The sequence below is a fragment of the Peromyscus leucopus genome, chromosome 23, assembly GCF_004664715.2.
Source record: "Peromyscus leucopus breed LL Stock chromosome 23, UCI_PerLeu_2.1, whole genome shotgun sequence".
Classification (NCBI taxonomy): domain Eukaryota; kingdom Metazoa; phylum Chordata; class Mammalia; order Rodentia; family Cricetidae; genus Peromyscus; species Peromyscus leucopus.
Genome location: NC_051082.1, coordinates 46,000,978 through 46,020,697, shown reverse-complemented (window position 1 = coordinate 46,020,697; position 19,720 = coordinate 46,000,978). Strand labels below are relative to the sequence as shown.

The 19,720-nt window shown below is 38.6% G+C and overlaps 1 pseudogene; it reads right to left on the bottom strand.

Moving 5' to 3' along the window:
- Positions 1-1,125: 1,125 nt before the first annotated feature.
- The window catches only part of LOC114707584, a 91,956-nt pseudogene continuing 73,361 nt past the window's right edge, over positions 1,126-19,720 (bottom strand).

Sequence of the window (19,720 nt, the reverse complement as noted above, 5' to 3'; positions counted from 1 at the left end):
TTACTACCTGTAAAGCCCAAAGAATTTTTCCCCCAGTTTGCTTTCAAAGCCCCCAAAGTTAGAAAATTGAAGAGTTTTTCTGTCTAGTTGCCTTACTTATTTTTTCCTACACAATCTTACACTTCTAAGTTTTTCCTAAACTATATTACTACCCTATACCTTACTTATTTTTCACAGATAGAATTTGAGAAAGGGATAGAAGATAGAAAATTTTGACAGAAGAGAATTTCGCTGCAGCATCGGACATCCTTCCAGTCCGCTTTCCTTTTCTCTCGAGGATAGAACCCCTGCCTCACCAAAAAAAATATATATAAAATATATTTTTTTCATAACACCGGCATGCCTTTCCGCTGGAAGGACTGACTTAGCACATTCACCAAAAACTCTGTAATAAAACTATTATTTTCCTTTATCTTTAGTCCCTATTACTTTGTCTTTAGTCCCTGTTCATTTGTTTTTAGTCCCCCCTTTTTTTTCTCCCTTTTTTTCTTTAGTCCCTTTTTTGCCTTTTTCTTTAGTCCCTTTTTTTCTTTAGTCCCTTTTTTTCTTTAGTCCCTTTTTTTCTTTAGTCCCTTTTTTTCTTTAGTCCCTTTTTTTCTTTAGTCCCTGTTCATGGCGCCATTCTGTGGGGTGTTTACCCACCACCCCCACAGCTTCCCAGAGTTTTCTTGAGTGCGATCAGCAGGAAATATTAGATAGAAGGATTTATAGCGGAGAATATCTCAGAGATAAACAGATAGAAAATAAAGGATAGCCTCGAGAGGGCCTGGAACCTATTCCAACAGGCCTGGACTGTCTCTGGCCCAGGGTTTTTATAGAGACGCCAAGGGGTGGAGCAAAAGACCTCCTCCCCCAGCAGAGCCAAGTGCAGACCATCTCAGACACCTGCACTCAGGCCCGTGGTCCTGATCATCCTCTATTTGAACCTGCTGGGTAAAGCCACGAGGAACCCAAGAACGGGCTCCCACACATGAGGACCAGAGGAGGTGAATTTCTTATTCTGTCAACTAATTTAGTCAATTCCTTTACATTCTATGGTGCTCTGTATTGACACTGAGAAAGGTGAATGGATGTACTGGATCCTTAACCATGGATCAAGGCCAGTCAATTAAGCCACATTTTCAACTGGGTTTTATTCATGAAGTAAACTAAAGATTCCAATGTTCTTACATATCATCTTCTTGAAGAACACAGTGGAAGTCTTTGAGGGAAAGTCACACTCCAGTTACGATCGCATCCCGTGGTATAACCTTTAGAACAATGGGTTTTGCTAGTTGAAGAAGTAGTTGTCTGTCTAATTTCATTGGTATCTGCAACAGTGGAAGAAAATATTGAGAATCAATGAGTGAACCAACAACAACCCCTAAAGGAATGTAATAAACTTTCCAGGATGATGATGCTTTGCAGATACAGATAAGCTTTATTTAAGGTCATGTGCTTTGCTTACCTTTTTCTCCAAGCTGTGTCAATTAGATGTTGAAAGCATGCTTCCAAATTTGGATAAGGTAAAATATTTGCTGAGACTCTACTGTATACAGGGCCTAAGATGAAGTCATGTTGGTTTATGTTATTTCTGTTCTGTGCTAAGAGTAAAACAGATAAGTTTAATTTTTTTTATTACTGTCAAGACATGGTCTCACTGTGTATCTGTGGCTGTCCTGCAACTCAGTATGTGGACCAGATTGGCCTTGAACTCACAGAGATCCAACTGCCTCTTCCTCCTGAGTGCTGGGATTAAATGCATGTACCACGGAGCCCAGTGAGTTTAACATATTTGAGCCTGATTCTTAGTTATTATGTCATGTTGTTTGGTTTACATTTTGAAAAGTAACACTTGGTTTGATGAAACATGCAAATTTAACCCTGAAAGGATACATTTCACCCCTATGAAAACTCATCTCCTAGATCATATGTCACCACTACAATTGAGCCCATTCAGGGCAAGTCTTTAGGAGGACAGACATTTGCTTTCTTTTCCAGTATCTATTCTTGGCTTCCACAGATGGGTTGAATGAAGAATTTTGAGTCCTACACTGTTTTTCATGATGCCCTGGCTCATGCTATTCAGTGATGGAGGGGTAGTGTCTCCAATGGAGTAATCTTATGGTCACAGGGGAAAGGAGGGGACCAAAGTTTCATGGAGATAGAGAAGGGTCAAACTTAATATGACTGGAACTTTGTCAGAGCATTTGCCCCTTCATAGTTGTGTCATTGACGCTCAAACTTGAATTTGTTTTCTCTATCTAAATCCCTATACATGCTTATGATTTAAATGCTTTAGTGAGAAAGTAGTAAAGTAAGTGAGGTTGTGTGTGGGTAGAGCTATACAAATGTCTTAAATCAGAAATCACAGAATAAACATTGTCATCCCTCTATTAATCCAGAAATAAAACTAGTTGACAAACAGAAGCTATATTCTAGATACACAAGTCCCATAAACTTTACCGATCCCTTTGTGTGAAACAAGAACAAGTTGTTCAGGAAAATGTAAATGCTTTCTCTAAATGTACCATCTGCTTCTTTTAAAATTTTAAGTAGTATATATGTGTTTTCCTAGAATGCATAAAATAGATGTACATAAAATACATACACAAGTGTTATCTATTAATTTTTTAATTAGTTTAATATTTTTATGGAAGAATATTATAATTGTAAGCTATACTTCAAAACATTTACCAAAGGCTTTCAATGCAGAACATTTTCAGAAAAAAAACCTTTGAGGATTGTGGAAGAATGATATGAGGTGATATACAAAAGACAGGGGATGTCCTTCAATACTGAGAGAAAAAATACAACTAAACTGGAGGCTTTAATCACAAAGTATTAGCATAGGTGATAAAAATGACCCATAGAAGTCAATGGTGGAGTATAAAGAAATGTGGAATTAAATGCAGGAGGAAGACTCATGGGGAATGAATAAGAACTTGAAGTATGAGAGCAGAATATGATGGGGGAAATGGTACATGATTTATGGAAATGTGACAGCTACCTCTTTTTGCCTCAGAGCTCCAGAAAAAAGATTCAGAACTATCAAGATGCCCCATAAGTTTGGAGTTCATCATAACCAGCAACTTCTTAAAGACTTTTAATTTCATGTTGCCTGCACATGTATATGTATACCACATGTGTGAGGTCTCAAGAAAAGCCAGAGAAGGACATCAGAGGCCCTAGAACTGGAGTTAAAAATGGTTGTGAGTCACCATGTGAGTGCTGGGAACCTAACTCAGGTCCTTGGTAAGAACAGCTCTTAACCAATGAGCCATCTTTTGAGTCCCAGCAATTGTGTTTTAAAATAATGATACTCAAGTTGGCACCACATGGGAAGTCAGAGATGAACTTTTAAAAGCATACTCTGTGCAAATTATTTTATAATTTTAGAAATGCACAGGCATCATGAATTTCTGCTTTTGTTTTTATATGGGATGTCATGTAGGCCATTCTGGCTTCAAATTCACTAAGTGGCCATGGATTACTTGAATTTCTAACCCTCTTGCCTCCCCCTACTGAGTGCAGGGATTCCAGATATTCATCACCACTGCTACTTCATGTTGTTCTGAGGATTGGAACCAGCTAGGTAAGAATTTTCCAACTGACAAACATCCCTGACCCCATTATGACTTGTTACTCTACAGCCAGTGGTTGGCAAGACTGTCAGAGGAGGGCTTCTGTGAGTTCCTGAAGAAGAATACACCACTCAATAAACATGAAGACATGATCACTGCACCTCTTGATGGCATGTGACATATCCAATCTCCAATGGACATGACTGGAACTTCAAACAGAATGCATGTAATCCTGTCGTACTGGCCTGCACTAATTCTTCATAATGCTGCACTTGTGCTCTATGATGACACAGATCCAAAAGCACCTCAGCTCTTGCCTGGATGCAAATAACTCATTTGGTCATCAAACAAATTAGCAGACCTCAAACAAGCAGATTCATTTTTACAAACAGAACTTTCAGCTGAAAAAAAAAAACTGTCTCACACAAAACATCATTTACAGAGATAGTTTTCCTCTCACCTATGTTTCTTTACAAGGCTGGAAGGAGAAGTTCTGCAGCACTTTAGCGAGAGCAAGTTTCATGATCATGAATGTAAACCTCATGCCAAGGCAATTCCTGGGTCCGATACCAAAGGGCAGGTATACATGAGGATTGATTTTGCCCTTGTTCTCCTTACTGAACCTGGAGACACAGAGTAATGATAAGTCAACGAAAGGTAGAAGCATAAGAGCTACTTACATGTGTTTGCCTTTAGACATCTAACTGGTAACATACAGGTAGTTTGGGAAAGTTTCATTGAACATCTGCTTCCAGGTATTCAGCTGTGAGAAATTGTACACTAAAGGTCCTGTCCATCTCCCTTGCCCTGTAAGAGTTTCCACATTGTTGATAAGACAACTTCTGTTTGAAAGACTATTCATCCTCTGTGTCCACTAGTGTAATTATGGTATAATGGGGTAGGGGTAACCAACCACTGTCTGATTGGATTTCAGTTCCAATTTACAAAGAGAATTAATGCCGGGTACTGTAAATCTGGTCAAAATCTAATGGCTATGGAGGTCATATGATCTAGGGGTGAATATACTACTTCTATTTTGCTAAGTGGACATGGTATCAAACTGTCTTCCAAATACTATGTTTACATACAAAAATTAGTGCTGCTCTCAGCCTTGATCAGAGAAGCTTCTGATTGCTGTGGGAGACAGTTAACGCTGAGACTCATAACTGGTCAAAATGCTGAAAATGAGAGATGATAGATTGCTCAGCACTTAATAGGACATCTATATCATCCCCAGCAAGGCTCTGGAAACATCTCAGAAGAGGGGGCAGAATAACATAAAAGCAAGGGAATGAAAGGGTGCTGTGAAAAAGCACTATCTGAACATGACACAGCCATTTTACTCATGTACATTCAGGAGCTGTAGTTGCCTATACAAGACTAGACCCATGTTGATACATTCCATCATGGATGTGGGAGGGAGCTCATGAGGTTCCATCTCCCTAAAGAGCTGTTGATAACTAATGGTTTCTGGGGGTGGGGGGGTTTCTCTTCAATGATGTCGCTACTGGTGAGTTGTCCACTCTCCAGTAAATAACTCCTATACCTGCTACTCTTGTGCAAGCAACCCTAATTAAACTTATGAGTCACAAGGAAATAGAAAGATATGAAAACCGGAGGAAGGCTTGTTGAGGACATGCAGGGATTCACCATTGTGGTAGGGAGAAGAGACAGGGTAATGTGAAGTGAAAATGACCAAAATACATTATCTGCGAATGTAATTGTCAAAGAATAAAAAGAAAAGAGGGAGGATAGATCTCTAAACTCTAAAAGTTCATTCAAGATAATGCTGGGTCCATTGCTGAAAAGCATGTGCCAGTTAGACTGAAGGAAAATGGGTTCCTGTTTCACACTTAAGATGGTCATTTGCTATTTGAGGTAGAAGAAAAACACTCTGTACTTAAATTCTCATATTTTCTTCAGTTTCTCTTCTTTTTTCTTCCTTTTCTCTGCCATTCTCACAGAATGCAAATGGATGCAAAATGATGTTTAGATCATCTTCCCATAAGAGACATCATAGCATATATAAGCAAACATGGCTCAGGGTGGGTTTACACTCCAGGGATTCTGGTACCTTTTAGGGTGGAAATCCTCAGGCTCTGACCAGTACTGTGGGTCATGATGAAGAGCATAAATTGGTGCTATCACTGTGGAACCTTTGGGAATAAACACACCATCCATTTCAACACCTTGTTTACAGATCTGAATTGTACTGTTGAGTTCTCAGTAGCTCCAAAGCTGAACTCAGCATTGAAAACATCCTAGGCACTCACAAAACATTTCATAAGGTTTTTAAATTATTTTATTTTATGTGTTTATAGGTTTTGCCCACATATGTGTTTTGTGCACCATGTGAGTGCAGTGCCCACACAAGTCAAAAATAGGGTGTCAGATCCCTTGTAACTGGCATTACAGATGGCTGAGAACTTCCATTTGGGGACTTAGAATCAAACCTGGATGGATTTTCTAAAAGAGAAGCTAGTGCTCTTAACTATTTAGCCATCTATCCAGCCCTTTACAAAGTGATTAAAATGATCCTGGAAGTGATGGTTTTAATCTGTTTTCACACAGTCACCCTTAATTTATCCTGTAACCGTACAGCAGTTGCCTGATCAAATGATTACACAAAATATTTGGGCTCCAATTGAACTGTTGGATTTTAAAAGATTTAAGGAGGCAATAGTATCTTATGGCATGCATTCCCCATATGTAAAGCAAATGTTAAACTCTTGGTCAACATATAATAGGATTGTCCCACAGGACTGGTGGGAGCTGGAGCAAGCTGTTCTGGAACCCAGCCAGAGACTTCAATTTCTAACATGGTTTAAGGAGGAAGCTAAAAACATAGAAAAACAATGGAGGGATAAAGGAATACAAGTTTGTCAGGATCAGCTTATTGGAGAAGGCCAATATGCTTCAGTACAAAGACAATGTTTATATGATGTCCAAAACCTAATTTTATGTCGAATGGCAGCCTTGAATGCATGGGACAGAGTTGAGGAACCAGGAAAAAAAACCTGAGTCATTTACAAAGGTTATGCAAGGCCCAAAAGATTCTTTCACAGATTTTTTACAAAGACTGGCTTCAGCAGTAAAGAGAATGGTCTCAGAATCAGAAGTTAGTAAGGCAATAATTGAAGCTTTGGCATTTGAGAATGTGAATGCAGCATGCAAAAGAATAATCAGGCCGTTAAAGGCAAGATCTGCACCTTTGGAAGATTGGATTAGAGAAACAATTAATGTTGAGGCTGATGAGCATGATGATACGTGGGTAGGAGAAGTAATTTCAAAAGGTTTAAGGAGTGTTCGATGTTTTGGATATGGAAAGCAAGGACATTTTAAAAGGGACTGTAAACAGGTCATTCCTAGAAGCAATGTTTCTTCAAGGAACAATGGCAACAGAATGCCCCTTCCTTCTGAAGTATGCAGAAGGTGTGGTAAGGGAAAACACTGGACCAACGAATGTAGATCAACAAAGGACAGACAGGGTAATCCTTTGCCTCAGGTTTCGGGAAACTCCCGGAGGGGCCTCATGCAGGCCCCCATAGCAAAACCAGTTCAGACCTTTCCTGCAGCTGTAGAGAGAGCTGTAGAGAAATCCCTGCTCAGAGCGATTAAATAACCAAATGCCTATTGGAATAAATCATGCTGGTCAGGATGATGAAACAGAGAAAATAGAAAATTGAGGAGAAAACATAAAGAAAATTTTTTGGCAAACTTCTATTAATGAACAGAGACCAAAATTAACGATAAAAATAAATGGTGTTTTGTTGTCTGGTCTGGTAGACACATGTGCGGACATTACCATAATTGCACCAGAATTTTGGCATCCACCTTGGCCTCTTCAGGAGGTTCAACTGTTAGGAATTGGGACATTATCTCAGGTGAAACAGAGTGCAAGATGGCTGGAATGTATAGGTCCAGAAGGACAGAGAGGAAAATTAAAACCATATGTGGCTAACATAACTATGAACCTGTGGGGCCGAGACTTGTTGCAACAATGGAATACTCATATTAACATCCCTCCAATCTCAGAAACAAATCATAAACTGACACATGTTTCTGAGAGAAATATTAGAAGGCATTATTTTGAGTGGTCACCAGCCATCCATATTATACAAGAACAGGGCACAACAACTGATAAACTTCCAAAGATACCAACAGCTCTACATTTAAAATGGTTAACAGACAAGCCTGTATGAGTTCAGCAATGGCCTTTAACAACAGAGAAACTCCAGGCTTTAGAAGAGCTGGTAGAAAAACAGTTAAATGTTCAGCATATTGAACAGTCAACCAGCCCCTGGAATTCTCCTGCATTTGTTATTAAAAAGAAATCTGGTAAATGGAGAATGGTAACAGACCTTAGAGCAATTAACAAAGTAATTCAGTCAATGGGCTCTCTACAATCTGGAATTCCTTTGCCTACTCTGTTACCAAAAGGATGGCCTCTCATAGTTATTGATTTAAAAGACTGTTTCTTTTCAATACCCTTACAAGAAAAAGACAAAGAAAGATTTGCTTTCACAGTGCCTACTTATAATAATTCTCAACCGGTTAAAAGATTTCAATGGAGGGTCCTCCCACAGGGAATGTTAAATAGCCCAACTCTGTGCCAATATTTTGTACAACAGCCATTGGAAGTGATATGTAAAAAATTTCCTAAATCTATAATTTATCATTATATGGATGATATTTTACTAGCTGACTCAAATGCAGATACTTTAGAAAGAATGTTTGAAGAAGTAAAGAAAATTTTGCCTTGCTGGGGATTACAAATTGCTCCTGAAAAGATACAAAGAGGAGATTCTATTAATTATTTAGGATATAAAATAGAGCTATAAAAAATTAGACCCCAAAAGGTGCAAATTAGGAGAGATAGACTACAGACTCTTAATGACATTCAAAGATTATTTGGAGATATTTCTCATCTACGAACTATTGTTGGGGTAAAAAGTGATGAACTGAATAATTTGTTTAAAACCTTAGAAGGTGACAAGGACTTAAATAGTCCAAGAGAATTATCACCTGAAGCTGAGAAAGAATTAGCCTTGGTAGAAAAGAAAGTACATGAAGGGCACGTGGATCATATTGATCCAAAGCTGGATTGCATTTTGGTTATTTTACCTTCTAAGTGTTCTCCTACTGGAATATTAATGCAGAGGGAAGATATTATATTGGAATGGATATTCTTACCAAATAAACCAAATAAAAAATTAAAAACTTATGGGAAAAAAATCTCTGACTTGATTTGGAAAGGAAAATTGAGACTTCGTCAATTAGCAGGAATAGACCCAGCAGAAATTGTCATACCTTTAACTAAGGAGGACATTGAAAAATTATGGACAGAAAGTGAACCTTTGCAAAGAGCTTGCAGTAATTTTTGGGGAGAAATTAACAGCAAATATCCTAAAAGCGATAGAATTGATCTTATAAAGAGAGCTGATTGGATCTTGCCTCGAATTGTACAGCAAAAACCCATATCTGGAGTTCGTACATTTTATACAGATGCCAACAAACAAGGAAAGGCAGATTGCAAATCAGAAAATTTAAGTAAAGTGGTTCAAAGTCCTTATAATTCAGTGCAAAAATCAGAATTGTATGCTATTCTGTTGGTATTAATGGATTTTTCAGAACCTCTCAACATAGTAACTGACTCTCAGTATGCTGAAAGAGTGGTATTACATATTGAGACTGCAGAATTTATCCCTGATGCTTCAGAATTAACTTCACTATTTATTCAATTACAAGATACAATCAGGAAAAGGAGTCATCCTTTATATATAACTCACATCCGATCTCATACTGGTCTGCCAGGCCCTTTAGCACAAGGCAATGATGAGATTGATAAATTATTGATAGGAAATGTGCTGGAGGCCTCAGAATTTCATAAAAAAAAACATCATTTCAATAGTAAAGGTTTAAAAAAGGATTTTTCTATAACCTGGCAACAAGCCAAAGAAATAGTAAAGAAATGTCCTGCTTGTTCCTTCTATAATCAAACGCCATTACCAGCAGGATGTAACCCAAAGGGTACTCAGAGGAATGAAATCTGGCAGATGGACGTGTTTCACTTTGCAGAATTTGGAAAATTGAAATATGTACACCACACCATTGATACTTATTCTGGATTTCAATGGGCAACTGCTCTGAGTTCTGAAAAAGCTGATTCTGTAATCACTCATTTACTAGAAGTTATGGCCATCATGGGTATACCTGCACAAATCAAAACTGACAATGCTCCACCATATGTCTGTTAAAATGAAACAGTTTTTTGCTTATTACAAAATAAAGCATATTACAGGTATACCACATAATCCTACAGGTCAAGCAGTTATAGAAAGATCAAACAGAACTCTAAAGGATATGCTAAATAAACAGAAAGGAGTAACAAAAACCCCCAGAAATAGACTGTATTATGCTCTAATAACTTTGAATTTTCTCAATGCCAATGAGAAAGGAACAACAGATGCAGAGAGACATTGGATAATAGAAAAAACTACAGAATTATATCAGCCTACATACTTTAAGGATGTGCTGACCTCAGAATGGAAACCAGGGTATGTATTACATTGGGGACGAGGTTTTGCTTTTGTTTCTACAGGAGAAGATAAGCTGTGGGTACCATCAAAATTGATAAAGGTTCAATTTAAACAAGAGAAACCTCTTAATTAGAGGAGGTGATAGTTCATCAACCAGCGTGAACATCCAATTTAAACTAACTTGTACCAGTAACACATGCCTTTTCAGTTAATCAGATAATAACCTGCCAAAAAGGAACATCCCCAAAATTAGTCTTGAGGAAAGGTTTTTGTTTTTGTCTTTTAGGAGAATGAAGGTTAAGGAATCTGAAGAACACAAGACAAATGAGACAACTGAAGAAAAGGGACAAATCATCTATCCCAGGAAACAGAGTGAAATGGCGTATGGGTATATATAATCTAAAAAATTTTATGTCTTCCTAAATGTTTGTTTCTGCTTTTCTCTAAAGATTTAACACTATTGGTCTTCTAATAGTCCCAGTTCAATTAAAATTTAAAGCTGACATGGAGTTGGAGAATGGCTCTCTACTTCTTTAAACTCAAGCATGTTGTTAAAAGGAAAATACAAACTCCCTGTATCATGCCAGAATAAAAGAGCCATTTTCTGCTATGGGACAGGACAAAAGTCAAATTAGTTAAGGGACTATTCTATTACTAATCTCAACTCTTTGATTCTATTCTGATTCTTTAAACTTTTCTTAAAGTATAAATTTTATATCAAAATTTACAAGATTAATATATATATATATATATACATTTTAAACTTTGTTAAGATATGACTGGTCATATAGAGTACTAACTAATTCTAGAAAAAAAGGCTTCAATTAGCTGCATATATATGTCTTTGTGTTCAAGTCTCTTATCAGTTTTCTGCAGGAAATCATGGCCAGGCCTAACATCAACTGAAGTCTCTAGGAAGAAGATGGGGCACCACAACAACAACAATTCCACGTGGACAATAATAATATCACTAAGCTGACACACATCATCTACAGATCAGCTTTGAACTACAAGGTGCTCAGAGCAATTTTGAGATGACTAGCTGAGATGATCCAGTCTCAAAGACTACTTGAATAAGGACTTGAGATAAACCCTGAACTTTGGCATTATACACAGACTGGATAATAATGAAGGATATAGTTACCTTTCCTAGAATTTGACAATTAACCTAAATTATTCTTTTAGGATAAAGATAACTTCACCCATACCCAGCAGGAAGCAATTTTAAGAATATGACGCCCACATTCTCAAAGAGGTGGTGTGGGGCAGGTGGGTTTTTTTGGTTTTTTTTTAACAGATTTTGGGTCTGGGATAATTTTCATTATTTAGGGGGGTTGGTTACAAGTTGTTGTCAAGGGGTAGGCAAAACGCTAAGCAAAGGAGATTAGATTTAAGGTACTTGGTTAAAAAAAAGAAAGAAAGAAAAGAAAAAAAAAAAGAAAAGAAAAGAAAAAAGAAAAGAAAAAGACAATTACTAGTTTTAAATACTTTACATTATTACCAACTATTAGGATATAAAGAAATGAAAGTTAGTAGTTAGACATTACAATAGAAATTGTAGTCATATTAGATATGTTTTAAAAATTGAGCAGATATATTTTAGACAGGTCATCTTCAAACCCTTCAGGGATCTACCGAATATGGCATTTAAAATGTTTTTTTTTTGTTTTTTTTTTTGTTTTAACTTTTTTACTATTAGCAACACACTGCTGTAAACCTTCATGTACATGTTTAATAAGTGCACATTTTCAGTAGTTTGAGGATATATTCCTAAGGGTAGAATTGTTGAGTAACAGAGTAACAATGTTTTGCATTTTGACCAACCACCAAACTGTTTTGCCAAAGTGGCACACGATTTTACAATCTCACCAAATCCTTGTTTTTAAGGCTCTGGTTTTTGTACAAAAGCATTCAATCATTCTGTCAGACCAAACCAGGAAAAGTAAGCTATAGTTCAGAGCTGTTCTATTCCATTTACTATGCAAAGCCATTCTTGGTGTTTGCAACTCTCAGCCCTTTTGAGTATTCTTGCAGTGTTCACCTTTTCCTCCACCACTTTTTTTCTGGTTTATTTCTATCTATTACAAATGTATAAAAAATCCTCCATCAACGCTGCTGATAGCAGCAGAACCTTGAGAAATATACCTTTGGTTTGCCTCAGAAAAGGAACACATATTGCACTGTAAAGTTTATAAAATTGGCGCAAAACATTGTGATAATGTTACAATACCAGTTTTAAGAGTTCAGTGACTAATGGGGAGCCGATGGGATACATGCAGAACTGTGAAAGCGATATCAGCCAGCTGTACACGTAGACTGTAAATCTACATTCAGATCATTTCTGAACTAAGACTATCATCTCAGTTTATCTGTTGAGGTCAACCAGGAAACCCTAGAATATACCTTGATTTTTGCAAAAAACAAAATTGGGGGAGAGGTTTCTTCAGCATTTCAGTCCACGAGTAACAGTATCCTAACAGGCAAAGTGTTCTCTCACTGTCAACATAGAATGAACTGCTGCTGGAGGTCAACTTGGGCTTTAATTTGCATTAGAACTTACATGCATAGTAGTCCAAGTTGTTGACCTCATGACTTTAAAAAGTAACTCTAAAAAAGTAAAATGGCCCTTCTTGGAAGACTAAAGAAAGACATCCAGCCACAGTTGTAAAAAGTCTCATCAAAACAATATACCCTTTTATGAATTACGCCTCAATTAAAAAAAAAAAGTAGCCCCAAATAAGAAGCAGCTCTGAAAAAGAAAATATAACTTAAGATATTTGAAAAAAAACAAGGTGAATACAGGTTCAAAAATAATTAAGATACATTTTCCTAAGGCTACCTAGAATTAGGCTTTAAAGAATTCTACCATTTCAAGTTTACCACTAGTTATTAGATACCTATTTACAAACAAGATGTTCACCTTTTTTGTTCCTTTATCAAGAGAAAAATCTACCTTCAGACTATGAGGGTGGTGATGGGGAGGGACTAGAAAACAAGATTCAAACAATCCCATGCAAATATCACATTTTTCAAATGGAAGAACTCCAAACTGCACTAGAAGATCCAATCACTAAGACACTTTCCATTGAAATGATTTAAGTACAACTACATGGCACCAAGGTTTAGGCCTAATATAGGCCTGACAACCAAGTCCTTGTTTTCTGGAAGAAAGGCCTCAAAAGTCCCACTCAATTCCACATAACAATACTTCAAAGATCAATTAGGTTTTCCTTTCCTTAATATTTTTGTTTTTGACTTCTAATCTTAAAGACTAGATTAAAACTTAGCTCATTTCCCAGAAGGCATTGCCTCCCTTTGCTCTATGAAAGAGTCCACCAAGACCTCTTCCTCAAAACCATCTAGCCCCCAGCCTCCAGCCTGTGCTTGTGATGCATCTTTCTCAACATCCTGAAAAGGTAATGTAGGTAAAATATGCTCATAAACATTAAAACTAGTTGTTAGAAAGACGTAACTAGCTTTATAATTTAAGTTTTAAAACATAAATACTTGCAGCTTAATCTGCACTGACAATGATTGTTGAAGCCTAGAATTCAACATTTACAAATTCTCATTCACACACACAAAACACACTATTATCACACAACTTTTGTCTTGAGAGAATCTTCTGCTTTTTAAATCTTTGGCCATCCAGTCAATCCCAAGTTCAGCCAACTTTTCCGAGTTCTGGTAGTTACCTGGACCACTGAGGCATTGCCACAAGACTTCTTCTCCTTTGAAACATCCTTTTTCTCTAGATATTAGGATAGCTACACCAGCTTGTTTCTTCTGTGGTGTATGTTGGTGTGGGATTATCTATTGCTTGATTTTTCATGGATGTGTTTAGCTTCTTTGGGTTGAATTTTCCCTTCTAGTGCTTTCTGTAGGGCTGGGTTTTTAGACAGGTATTGATTAAAACTGGTTTTATCCTGGAATATTTTGTTTACTCTGCCTATGGTGATTAAGAGTTTTGCTGGGTATAATAGTCTGGGTTGGCATCTGTGGTCTCTTAGTGTCTGCATGAGATTTGTCCATGATCTTCTCGCTTTCATAGTCTCTATTGAGTAGTCTGGTGTTATTCTGATGGGTTTACCTTTATATGTTACTTGGTCTTTTTCCTTTGTGGCTCTTAATATTTTTTCTTTGTTCTGTGTGTTTAGTGTTTTGATTATTATGTGGCGAGGGGACTTTTTTTTTGGATCCAGCCTATTTGGTGTTCTGTAAGCTTCTTGTATCTTCATAGGTATTTCTTTCTTTAGGTTAGGAAAGTTTTCTTCTATGGTTTTGTTGAATATATTTTCTGTGCCTTTGAGTCGGTATTCTTCTCCTTCTTCTATCCCTATTATTCTTAGGTTTGGTCTTTTCATGGTGTCCCAAATTTCCTGGACGTTTTGTGTTACGGCTTTTTGTCTTTAGTATTTTCTTTGATTGACGAATCTATTTTCTCTATCGTGTCTTCAGTGTCAGAGATTCTCTGTTCCATCTCTTGCAATCGGTTGGTTATGCTTATTTCTGTAGTTCCTGTTTGTTTTGTCAGGATTTCTATTTCCAGCATTCCCTCAGCATGTGTTTTCTTTATTGTCTCAAATTCATTTTTCAGATCTTGGAATGTTTCTTTCATCTGTTTAATTGCTTTTTCTTGGCTTGATTTGATTTCTTCCCATTTTTTGTTCATTTTTTCTTCCATTTCTTTAAGGGAGTTTTTTATTTCCTCTTTAATGGAGTTTTTCATTTCCTCTTTAAGGGAAGTTTTTATTTCCTCTTTAAGAGAGTTTTTCATTTCCTCTTTAAGGAAAGTTTTTATTTCCTCTTTAAGGTAGTTTTTCATTTCCTCTTTAAGGAAAGTTTTTATTTCCTCATTGAGGGAATGTTTTATTTCTTCTTTAAGGGCCTCTATCATCTTCTTAAAGTCATTCTTAGGGTTGATCTCTTCTGTTTCTTCTGTCATGGTATGTTTAGGTCTTGCAGGTATAGAATCACTAGGTTCTGATGTTGCCATATAGGTCTTTATGTTGTTGCCTGTATTTTTGCACTGGCGTCTACTCATCTTTTCCTCTGTGCGGTGCAGGTGGTGTCTGTGTCTGAGAGTGCCTCTCTTGTTCTAATTTTTAGTCTTGGTTTAGTAGGGGTTCTTGGTTAAATTGGTGCTATTGGGCTGTTTCTTCAGGGACAGCTGATTTCAGTCGGTGAATTATATACTTATGATTCTGGTGATCTGGTTTAGTGGCTGGGTAGTGCCTTCTTCTGTGTTCCCAGGTCACATTTTGTTCATTTGTCAACTCCTCAGCTGATCTTGTTTCTTCAGACTTCAAACTGTAGGCATCTGAATCCTCTCCCAGATGGGTTTCAGCTGAGCAGGGTAGTCTCACCAACACCTCCAAGTTGTTGGGTTTCACAGGATCAGCAGTTGGGTCCTGGGTTGTCCCCAGACGGAGCGCCCAGACTCGCCCTGGTTCTGACCCACAGAGATAGCCTCTTCCCCAGGTGTTGGGGCTAGGGGCATCCTTGTTCCAAGCTGCATCTGCCCGTCTCCGTCCCCGGGCCTGTCCACCCCTGTGGCCTGCCGCCACAGGCCCACCTCCATCCACTTGTCTCCACCACAAGGCCTGTATGTCCCTGTCAGCTGCCGCTGGGTCTGTCTGCCTCTGCGGGCAGCCAACAGGCCTGTATATCTCTGCCTGCTGCCACCGCGGGGCTACCTACGCCTGCCCGTCACTGCTGCTGTGCCCATCCACCTCTGCGAACTGCTACCAGGCCTGTATGTCTTTGCCAGTTGCCGCTGGGCCTGTATGTCCCTGTCGGCCGCTGCCACCGGGCCCGTCCACCTCGGTGAGTTGCCGACCTGCGTCTGCCCGTCTCCACCCCGTGGCCTGTCTACTTCTGTGGGCTCCTGCCACTGGGCCTGAATGTCTCTGTCGGCCGCAGCATCCAGGCCCGTCCACCTCGGTCTGCTTATCTCTACCGCACGGCCTGTCCACCTCTGTGGTCCGCCACTGGGCCTGAATGTCTCCGCCAGCTGCCAGTGGGGCCTAAATGTCCCTGTCAGCCGCTGCGGCCGGACCCATCTACTTCCACGGGCTGCTGCCACAGGCCTACCTGCGTCTGCTTGTCTCCGCCATCTTGAATCGTCGGCATTTAAAATGTTTTAATAACTTAGAAATTTTTCTTTTTTGAGACATGTCGGCTCCTGGCAGTACCAATCTACTTCAGAGAAAATATGGGCATTGAAGAAACTGCATATGGAGTTAATTTTCATTGTGGCAAAAGTTAGCCACTGGACAACAAAGTATCCTCGAATCAACAGGAAAAAATGGACAGACACAACACGAAACAAAGGACTACCAATTCCTACCAAAACAAGTGTGGTTATGGCTTTATTAAAAGGCATCTTCTGAGACCAGGACAATATGACACCATCCCTGAAGTGGCCTTCACAATCCAGAAAAGGTACAGTGCCCTTTTCTTCGAAGGCAGCTGAACAGGCAGTGGGCCAATGGCTTCTGTTGTGCAATGGAACAGCAACTGAAAGCTCACGCCTCTCAATAGTAGACTGGCATTTAATAGAGGGATGTGGAGAAGAAGGGGATGCTGAGATGAAGCCATATATACACAGCCAAGAAGAATGGACAGCTGAATTCAAAAACCGTCAACAATTTCCAAAATTTAAAATCCTGAATCATGACATGACACTAGTGGAATTCAGGTGTTTCTGGTACATGTACTTCTCTCACCCAGTGTGAGGGTGAACTGTTGACCTTGTGTACAACCTACTTCACAAATGAGTCTGTCAGATACGCTAAGCCTATAGGCTGAAGATGATGCCCCAACACTGTGGAGAAACCTCAGGTGACTGTCCAGGCAGCTGGCTGTTTCTGTCAACTCACAAAATTTTTGGAAGTAGCTTGCGTGCACTTCCTGTTTTTATTTTTGTTAGCTAATACTATTTCCTTCTTGGGTCTCTGAGGGAGTTGAAGATTAGTTAGTTATAGTTGAAGATTAATTAGGATAGAAAGTGAATTAGATACATTTTGGACTTACTAAAATAGGATAGATAAGGGAATTATTTTCTCTGATTTGTCAAATACAAATGGACTAGACATCGTTTAGGTATTTGTTACTTGTATATATTGTATATAGTTATTGTACTTTTGTATATAGTTTTTCTTTTGTTAGTTATAACCTTTTGCCTTTTTTCTTTTTATTAAAATAGAAAAAGGGAAATATGGTGATATTTTATTTGTACTGAAATGTGATTTTAATTTTATGTTAATAAATAAAGTTACCCTGGGGTCAGAGCTATTAGAGCCATAGCAAGAGATGGTGCTTAGAAGAGCTAGGTAGATTTCTGTGTGTTCAGGGATACAGCCAGTATTGGAGACATATGCCTTTAAGACCTGGAGGGCGGTACTTACAGGCAGTGACAAGGCAGTCATGTGGTTGGGTTTACAACCAATGAGAAGGCAGAACAGAAAGACTATTTAAAGACAGACAAACAGGAAGAAGCTCTCTCAGGGAAGCTAGGAGCACTGCAGGAGGTAAGATTTTAGCTCTGAGCTCTGACCTCTTGGCTTTCTCTTTTACATTAACTCTGTGTTTCTTATTTTAATAAGACGATTGGTTACATCTACACAAGAATCATTAAAAATATAAAAAGTCATGTCTTCCCAGCATAAATAAATATGATAGTGAACAACTATTTGAAAATACAAACAAACTGCCTGACTCATCAACCTAATAAAAATATCCTTTAAAAATATAAAGAAAACATTCTTTCTTATTAAATGTTTTCCATTTTTTTTATACCAAACACAGTTTCCCTCCTCCTCTCCTCCCATTCCCTCCCCACATCCCTTCTACACACCCCAATCCACTCCTCCTCTGCCTCCATTTGGAAAAGGACATGCCCCATGGCAGAAAATACTTTTTTAAAAACATTTTCTATGTGAGTCCTGTATTTACATCATTTCCACCTTTCTCTCTTCTCTCTCCACTCCTCCAACTACCCCACCCCTCTCAACTTCAAGACTTCATCCTGCTAAGCCCACTTAGTGTTGCTTGGGTGCACATCAATTTAGGGGTGACCACTTGCAGGTGTGCCAACTCACAGCCCACAATCCACATAAAGTCAAGGGTAATTCTTGAATTCTGAATGATGCCCAACACAAATCCAGACACTTGTTTAAAACATTCTAAGTTTGGGATTTGGGAAAATACAGTTTCTTATAACTCAATTTGGTTCTTTGGCATGACTTTTGTAGGTGACAATGTTGTCACACAGTGTCAAAGAACTGGCCTCAAATGCATATTTGACACTTTTCACCTTTAGCACATCCAATGTCTTTCTCCAGACATCTCCCTCCCTGAAACCTTTCAAAAATGACCTATCATTTTAAAATAAAGTCTCTCAGTTGACTTTTTGCTGTTGAAATGTCTTTATTTCACAAAATCACCCTGTGTGTGCCAGAATGATCAGGAGGCAATGTTGCTGAAGAAAACCAGTATTTATTCTACATTGCTGTATTGCTTGAACTCCACTAAAGTCCATGTAGCAAGGGGTAGGGGAAATGAATGTATCCGAAATATCATTTAGCCAGGATGAATTGAATTCTTGAGGCAGAGCTCTAGCCCATTAAATGAGACAAGGGCTCCCTTGACAATTATCAAACAGAAATAATCAGCCATAGAAAGTCAGCAGCAACCAATCACTTCTATTTTCTTTAAACCACATTTCCTTGTTTATTGGATGATCATGCCATTGTACATATGGAGGTCAGAAGACAATGCTGAGGGGTTAGTTCTTGACCTTCACCATGGGATCCCCAGGGACAGATAAAGTCTTTAAGTTTGGATGCAATTGCCTTTACCACTGAGCCACATCACCACCTATACCATTTTTAATATGACAAAATTATGCTATAACACAGTTGTGCTAGGTAGCTGTCTTAGTTCGGGTTTTTATTGGTGTAAAGAGAAACCATGACCGTGGTAACTCTTAGAATGGAAAAATCACGTTATTGGGGTAGCTTACATTTTTAGAGGTTTAGTCCATTATTATTATTATGGTGCAACATGGTGGTGTGCTGGTAGACACGGTGCTAAAGATGGACCTGAGATTCCTACATCTCAACCTACAGGCAAGGAAATGGTCTGTCTCACTGGGTGTGGCTTGGCCATATCTGTGACCACAAATCCTACCTTCACTGTGACAGACTTTCTCCAACAAGACCATAGCTACTCCAACATAGGCACACCTCCTAATAGTGCCACTCCCTAAGATATTGTGTGGGCCAATTACATTCAAGCTACTGAAGTAGCTGTAAGTGTCCACTTAGCACAGGCTAGAGACACTGAGGAAGGAATCTGTTAAGGGTTTATCCAGAGCCCATTGGCCTGTGGGTATGTCCTGGGAGGGTTGTCTTGACTATTAATTAATGAAGTAGAGTTCAAACAGCTTTGGGCAGCATCACTCCCTAGGCAGATGATCACGGGCTCTTTGAGAAAGCTAGTAGCTTAGCATGAGTGTGAGCACTCCAGCAAGCAGCATTTCTCTATAGTTTCTGCCTGAAGTTCCTCGCCTGACTTCTTTCAGAGGTAGGTTGTAAGCTATAAACAGAATAAAAA